This window comes from Chenopodium album, chromosome 18 (genome assembly GCF_948465745.1).
Source record: "Chenopodium album chromosome 18, dcCheAlbu1.1, whole genome shotgun sequence".
Taxonomy (NCBI): domain Eukaryota; kingdom Viridiplantae; phylum Streptophyta; class Magnoliopsida; order Caryophyllales; family Amaranthaceae; genus Chenopodium; species Chenopodium album.
Genome location: NC_137851.1, coordinates 14,066,115 through 14,073,553, shown reverse-complemented (window position 1 = coordinate 14,073,553; position 7,439 = coordinate 14,066,115). Strand labels below are relative to the sequence as shown.

The window sequence follows — 7,439 nt, the reverse complement described above, 5'->3', positions numbered from 1 at the left end:
ACCAAAATTATTTTTACCGATTAAAACTTATTTTTACCGATTTTCTATTACTAGTATAATTGTATAAAAAGTTTTTGTTTATTACATATTAAAAAATATTTTTACTAAACTAAAATTAATTTTATACCGAAATAAAATTATTTTTACTGAATTGATCTAGAATTATATCTCCAATAGGACCTAAGTAATAACAATATTTAAAGGAATCGTTTTGTGTGACCAAATATCTCTATTTTGTCATAAAGAAATGATTTATAGGCCCCATTGTAAGCAAGCCAATAAAAGGAGAGGATAGCTACCATCTCCTAATTGTTATTATTGTAAAAATTGTAGAGGTTAGGTGCCAATTGTTAGAATCATGCAAAACTGCCCTAGCTACAATCAATATCATTACCTCCTTGCTTCCCTTAATCTCTGCTTATAAAACTCAGCAAATTGAAGTTAATTACTACCTATCTATATTTCACCTTACTTTCCTAATCAAGCTAGAAAGAATTAAGAGTAATTAATAGTTCATCTGATCTAGAGTGTATGCTTAGTTAAAGTTGGTTATCATGTGGAAATTGAAGATAGCAGAAGGCAAGGGTCCATGGCTAAAGAGTCTAAACAATTTTATCGGTCGACAACATTGGGAGTTTGATCCAGAGGCCGGAACAACGGAGGAACGAGCTGAGGTTGAGAGGGCAAGGGAGGAGTTCAAGAGGAACCGTTTTAACATGAGGCAAAGTGCTGATCTTCTAATGAGAATGGAGGTCAAAATATTTTGTGTTTTACACTTTCTTAGTAAACCTATAGCTCAAAGTAGTTTGACTTTTTATACTCCTAAGGATTTGACTTACAAATAGTTGTATTCATTTTATGTTTAAAAATTATACCTTATACATATAAGTTATTTCAATTTTCAATACACGAGTATAGATTATATGTTTTTTTTGACGGGGTCAAGAATAGAATCGAGGTAACGTGATGCGATTTTTTTGATTAAAATTTTAAACAAAATGTTTGGACAGTTGAGAAAAGGAAAGGCAAATGTGGAAATGGCTGAAGGAGTGAAGTTGAAGGAAAGAGAGGTAATAGGAGAGGAAGCAGTGACCATAACACTGAAGAAGGCCATCAACTTCTTTACCAGTATTCAAGCCCATGATGGTCACTGGCCTGCTGATAACGCTGGCCCACTTTATTTCATGCCTCCCTTGGTAAGTCTTTTTTTTTTTTAAAATAAAATAAAATAAAATTAGCTAGTAGCCGCTTAATATAACGAATTGTATTAACTGTTTTGATTAGCCGATTGCATTTAATACTTTAACCATCTCTTTAACTCTTTTTTTTTTTTTTCTTCTTTTTACCGAAGAGTAGATTTCGTTAACGATAGTTGTAGTTCTATACACCAAATTCACTGGAAGAGTATTCCATACAAAGTGATAATATCGCATTGATAAATTAAATTGCAGGTAATGGCGCTATATGTTACAGGAGATCTCAATAAGTTTTTATCCACTGAACACCAAAAGGAGACGAAGCGCTATATATACAATCATCAGGTATTTAGATAGTGTCTAATTTTGTTACTACCTCCGTTATATATTAATTGCAATAAAGGGTATTATTTGTGAGACATAAAAAATTTCTATGTTGCAATTAATATGAAATGGAGGTAGTATATCTATATTGGTTAGAGCAACTCTAATAGTTGTAGCTAGGGACTTGCTTGCAATATTAAATAATGCCTATCTACTAGCTTGACCATCGTCCTTTCTTTTTCTTGGTAACATTTAATTTAATTGTCCTATTTTCTGCCTGATTAATACCAAGTATAAAGTATATTTATGCAAAATATATTGCAGAATGAAGACGGAGGATGGGGATTCCATATAGATAGCCATAGTACCATGTTTGGTTCAGCAATTAGCTACATTGCTCTAAGGTTGTTGGGAGAAGGCCCTGATGATGGTGAGGATAACGCGATTGCAAGGGGTCGTAAATGGATCCTTGACCATGGTGGTGCTACAAGCATTCCATCTTGGGGAAAATTTTGGCTTTCGGTTTGTTCACATTTATCTCCTTTACTCTATGTGTTTTCATGTTTACTTGGAAGTAGCTAACTAACACTACACAATTTAAGCCATACACTGATGTACAACGTGAGCACCATACATGCTTTAGTTACAAATGACGTTCATAACATGTGAGTTCTTTTGAATACATGCACTTTCATGTTATGTTCCTAAAACGGCTAACATAATTAAAGAACATGAAAGTGTATGTATTCAAAAGAACATGATCATTAAATAATCATAGAAGCAACTAAAATGACTACCAACGACTTAGATATGTGGCGCTATAGCCTATAGATCATGATTTGTTTACTACTATACGTACGTATGTAGTTTGTTACATAATCTTTTTATCTCGAGTAATACAAAAACTTGTAACAAGCTGGCCCTTCATTTGGTTTTGGATCAATTACTTTAGGTGCTTGGAGTGTACGAATGGGATGGGTGCAACCCAACGCCTCCAGAGCTTTGGCTACTCCCTGATTCTTTACCGATGCATCCAGGTTTTCATACAAACTGTATACATCCATACTTATGTAGTGCTTCACGTTTACAAAACCATTTTCATATGAAATATTGTTAGATTAGTCTAAAATCAACTTGGAATTATTTAATTTTTTGCTCTATGTACCGCATAGTAGTAGTAGGGTTGTCTTAAGTGTATAATTAAATTGCAGGGAAAACTTTGAGCTATTGCCGATTAGTGTACATGCCAGTATCATACATGTATGGTAGGAGATTTGTTGGTCCAATCACTCAACTCATTCAGTCACTTAGAACAGAAATTTACCCCCAGCCCTACCATGAAATTAACTGGAACAAAGCTAGAAACTCATGTGCTAAGGTAAGCTCTAGAATTTCTTACGACCTAATGACTAATTTTGGACACAATCGAGCATAATTATGTAGTTTACACAACTAACAACTTTTTGTAGGAGGATCTTTATACTCCACATCATGTGTTGCAAGACATGATTTGGGGATTTCTTCATCACATTGGTGAGCCAATCCTCAACCGTTGGCCCTTCTCAAAACTCAGAGAAAAGGCACTCAAAACAGCAATAGCAAATGTACACTATGAGGACATCAACAGCAGATACTGCTGCATTGGTTGTGTTGAGAAGGTACACATTGTTACCATTCACGATGATTACAAACAAGCCCTTAGCCCTCGATCTTTGTTTTTACTTTCTTTCATTGTATGCCATATTAAGCACTTGTGGCACAGGTACTTTGTTTGATGGCCTGTTGGGTAGAAGATCCAAATTCAACAGCATACAAGAAACATCTAGCCAGGATCCCAGATTATTTGTGGGTTTCTGAGGATGGAATGAAGTTCACGGTAATGTTAAGTAACGAGGCAAAAATTGTCGTGTAACAAATGTTCTTGCGCAATTTACTAATTGAATCCTCGTACAAATTTGAGAGCAGGCCCTTGGTTGCCAAACCTGGGATGCAGCACAAGCGTTTCATGCAATATATGCCAGTGGTCTTACTGATGAATATGCAACACCACTTAAGAAAGCACACAGTTTTCTCAAAGCTTCACAGGTTTTTTTTTCACTCAACTACGGCCCTTTTTTTTTTTTTTTCACTCTATTGTTATAGAGTGAGAATGGTGGTTTTACAGCTTGGGAGCCTCAGCGAACATACCGTTGGATCGAGGTATAACCAACTCTTCTATTGTAATATAGATTAAGTTAAATTCAAAATAAATTTTATAATTTCTAATGAGATGTATTGTCTAATCTCAGAAATTCAATCCAACGGAGCTCTTCGATGATGTTCTAATCGAAAGAGAGTAAGCTTCTATAGGCTAACTTTTTTCATACTCCATAGTCCATAGTTATCAACTAATACTATCGTGTCCATTCTGGAAAAAAAAAATAAAAATAAAAATAAAAAATCCCTTAATACTATGGAAGTTAACTAGAGATAATCATAGACTGGGCCAAGACGATCAGTTGTAGTCTTGTAGAGTTAAGAAAATAACAAACAGAACTCAACTCTTCTAATTTAATGAATATAATCTTGATTTTTTCTGTTATTATAGGCATGTTGAGTGCAGTAATACAAGCTTTTACACTCTTCAAGGAGCAATACCCAGATCACAGGACCAAAGAAATAGAAGACTCCATCTTTAGAGGAATACAGTACATTGAAAGGGCTCAAAACCCTGATGGTTCTTGGTAAATATGCTGATTTTTAATTGAAATGTGATTTTCGTAAGAGAGAAAATACACTTGTGGAATTGAAAGTGATTTCTTTTGGGTTTGTTTTTGCGGGGATAGGTATGGTTTTTGGGGAATTTGTTTTACCTATGGAACATGGTTTGCAGTGGAGGCACTACTAAGGTGTAATAAAAACTACCATAATAGTCGGGCTGTGCGAAAGGCATGTGAGTTTATACTCTCAAAGCAATTACCTAATGGCGGGTGGGGGCAAAAGCTACCTCTCAAGCTCCAACGAGGTACTCTAATCCACTCCCCTCTCTCCCTCTCTTGTGGTGGTAAAAGCCGCATCTCTTGTCGAGAAATAACATCAGTCTCACGACTTTTCCCTAAAAGTTTAGATTTGTGCATCTTTGGGATTGTGGAACAGGTTTACACAAACCTGAAAGGGAACAAGTCAAATCTGGTGCAAACTTCATGGGCATTGTTAACTCTCATTAGAGCAGGGCAGGTGAGTATAACTGTATTCTATCCTGCATTTCCTATTGCAACTTAAAAAATGACAGCAAACTTAAAACTATGGTTAACCCAAATGGTTCTCAATGTAACAGTGGGAAGTAGATCCCGACCCTGTAGACCGAGGGATGAGGTTGGTAATCAACTCACAGTTGGAAAATGGAGACTTCCCGCCACAGGTAATTAATTACAAGATTCAATTTTGATATGCAGTCACAAAAGCTAACAAAAGTATTAAATTTATCTATTGAATAATATAACCTCCTAATCTCCTATTCTTGAGTTTTACTGCAGCAGCATAAATCAAAGAAAACTCAAAAGGACAGTAGGACACCACCTGTGGGTACTTCCTACTTATAGGAAAAGATTTACAGTATTAAGTATAATAGGACCCCAAGAGGTGAGGTAGGAGATTATTAAAAATGAATAAAAGATTGTCATAAAGGAAATAAATTACAATAAGAGATTAGATATTTAAGAAGGAATAATTTCCAATTTTCCATATCAAAATTCCTTGATTACGCAGCTTTTAGCGGCCTCTTTTATAAATAAAAAAAAAAAAATCATAAAACCTCTAACTCAATTAATGGCTAGTAGAGGTAAAGTGCTAATTAAGCAGTTTTTAGTTTAATAAAATTACTGGTTCCCTATAAACAACCAATTGACTTTTGGTGTAGTGGTGATTGGGACTACACTTGGTAGGGAAGACCCGTGTTTAATCCCCCACAACAACAATTTGGAGGAGACTGGAACCTAACCACCCATAACTGATCCCCGAATCCGGATTAGCCCAAAGGATGAATCGGGTGAAACACCAAAAAAAAAAAAAATGCTTTATTTATTAAATAATCGCAAAGGTAAACTGCTAATTGATAGCAGTTTTGTCCATGGTAAAAAAGCTAGTTCAATTATCGATTTTATTCAATAAACCGCTAATTCAATTATCGATTTTATTGAATAAACCGCTAATTCAATTAGTTACCTTGGACAAAACCTCTAATTCAGCAATTTTACTTCGAACAAAACTTCTAATTCAACAATTTTAATGTGAACCGACCAAAAAAAAAAAAAAAAGCGGATTATTAGCTATTTAGCTCTTAAGATGGTGCATAAGCCCTCCGTCTCTAAATAAAAATCTCATTTACTCAAGAGTTAATTTAAAAAAATGATAATATTGATAAAGAGGTTAGGATGATTAATTGTAAACTAGAAAAATATTAATGTTCACTTATATGAAGGTGAATAAAAATGGGACTTTTAAAGACACAAAATTGAAGTAAAATAAGACTTTTATTTAGGGACAGAAAGAGTATCACTTACAAATATAATAATGTAAAAAAAAATTTCCAAGGTGAAACTTCTTGTATCCAAGGACCAAGGCTATTCTTCATGGTAAGAGTAGACTGCCCTATACATGAATTTGCCTTGGCGACGTGAATTTCAAGTTACAACCCTGATTCTCATTTAATGTCAGTCACAGCACAGTTTTACTTCTTATCCAAGATATCTAACAGCTATGGTAACTTTATATAGGAAAGCACTGGAATATTCATGAAGAACTGCATAATCGAATATTCATCATACAGGTGTATTTTCCCCATATGGGTTCTCAGTGAATATCGTCGTGCACAAGCACAAAGATCAGCCATACAATAGCCAAGACTCACTGGAACTCCAAGAGAGATTGGTCACAAGCTATTAGTATCTATAGTTTATTGCTGCTAAACATCACAGGATGTAGAAGCAAATCAATAAATCATCCTTAGTTGGCTATAATCGAATTTTATGCTCTAGTTTACTAATCTTTGTCAATGTAAGGTTACTGAGGTAACTTCTAAAGGGTAACTTCCAAAAGTCAGGCCACATTACAATTTTCACTTATTATAAGGGCATTATGTGAGGTTATAGGAGTGATTTCCGTGAAAATTGCTTAAACATACCAAAATTTCACAATTATGCTGCTTTCTAACAAAATTCCTTATATATCGTCCACGTCAGCTAAATAATCTGGGATTCTTTTTAATAAAAAAAGCGCGAAACTGCTGATTGAATCAGCGGTTTCTAGTTTAATGAACCACTATATAAACCACTAATTCAATTAGCAGTTATATTGTGAACCGGGAAAAAATTATTTCATATTTACAGACGTTGACCTGGACGATAGGTAGGGAATTTTGTTAAAAAAGTGATGCATTTATGAAATTTTGATCTCTTTAAGCATTTTCTATGGAAATCACTCAAATTATAGTGTGTTAAGTAAAAAATGTTAAGCTTTTACCCTTTTATAATTTCCAATTGGGTGATGCCATAAGCATAGCTTTAGTCGGAGATCCTATAAGAAGAGATCACAGAATTCAAGAGTTGATATATGGAAAAAAAAGATATATATATATATATATATATATATATATATATATATATATATATATATATATATATATATATATATATATATATATTCTTATAAATATCATGGAACCCATTTAAGCAATTCAAAACAAAACCAAAAGACTTAGAAAAGAAAAACACGGTTAAAAGATGATTCTCTAGAGTGAGATTTACGTTACTGAAAGGGACATGATTTGGCTGGCAAGACCAGGATCTTGTTGCAGCAGCACCTTTAGGTTGTTTTCCACTTCCCCCATCTGTTTCTCCAGGTACTTTTAGAAGTCTGTCACCATATATAAAGACAACGCAT

At 34.2% G+C, this 7,439-nt stretch overlaps 1 pseudogene across 1 annotated transcript; it reads left to right on the top strand.

Moving 5' to 3' along the window:
* Positions 1-554: 554 nt before the first annotated feature.
* Positions 555-6,634, top strand: LOC145593149 (lupeol synthase-like; annotated as a pseudogene). The gene is made up of 15 exons (XR_014102560.1): positions 555-752; positions 1,011-1,196; positions 1,452-1,541; positions 1,845-2,042; positions 2,473-2,557; positions 2,732-2,898; positions 2,990-3,178; positions 3,283-3,396; positions 3,486-3,719; positions 3,809-3,855; positions 4,108-4,243; positions 4,346-4,524; positions 4,656-4,736; positions 4,837-4,920; positions 6,275-6,634. The product of XR_014102560.1 is annotated as a lupeol synthase-like (transcript).
* The last annotated feature ends 805 nt before the right edge of the window (positions 6,635-7,439 follow it).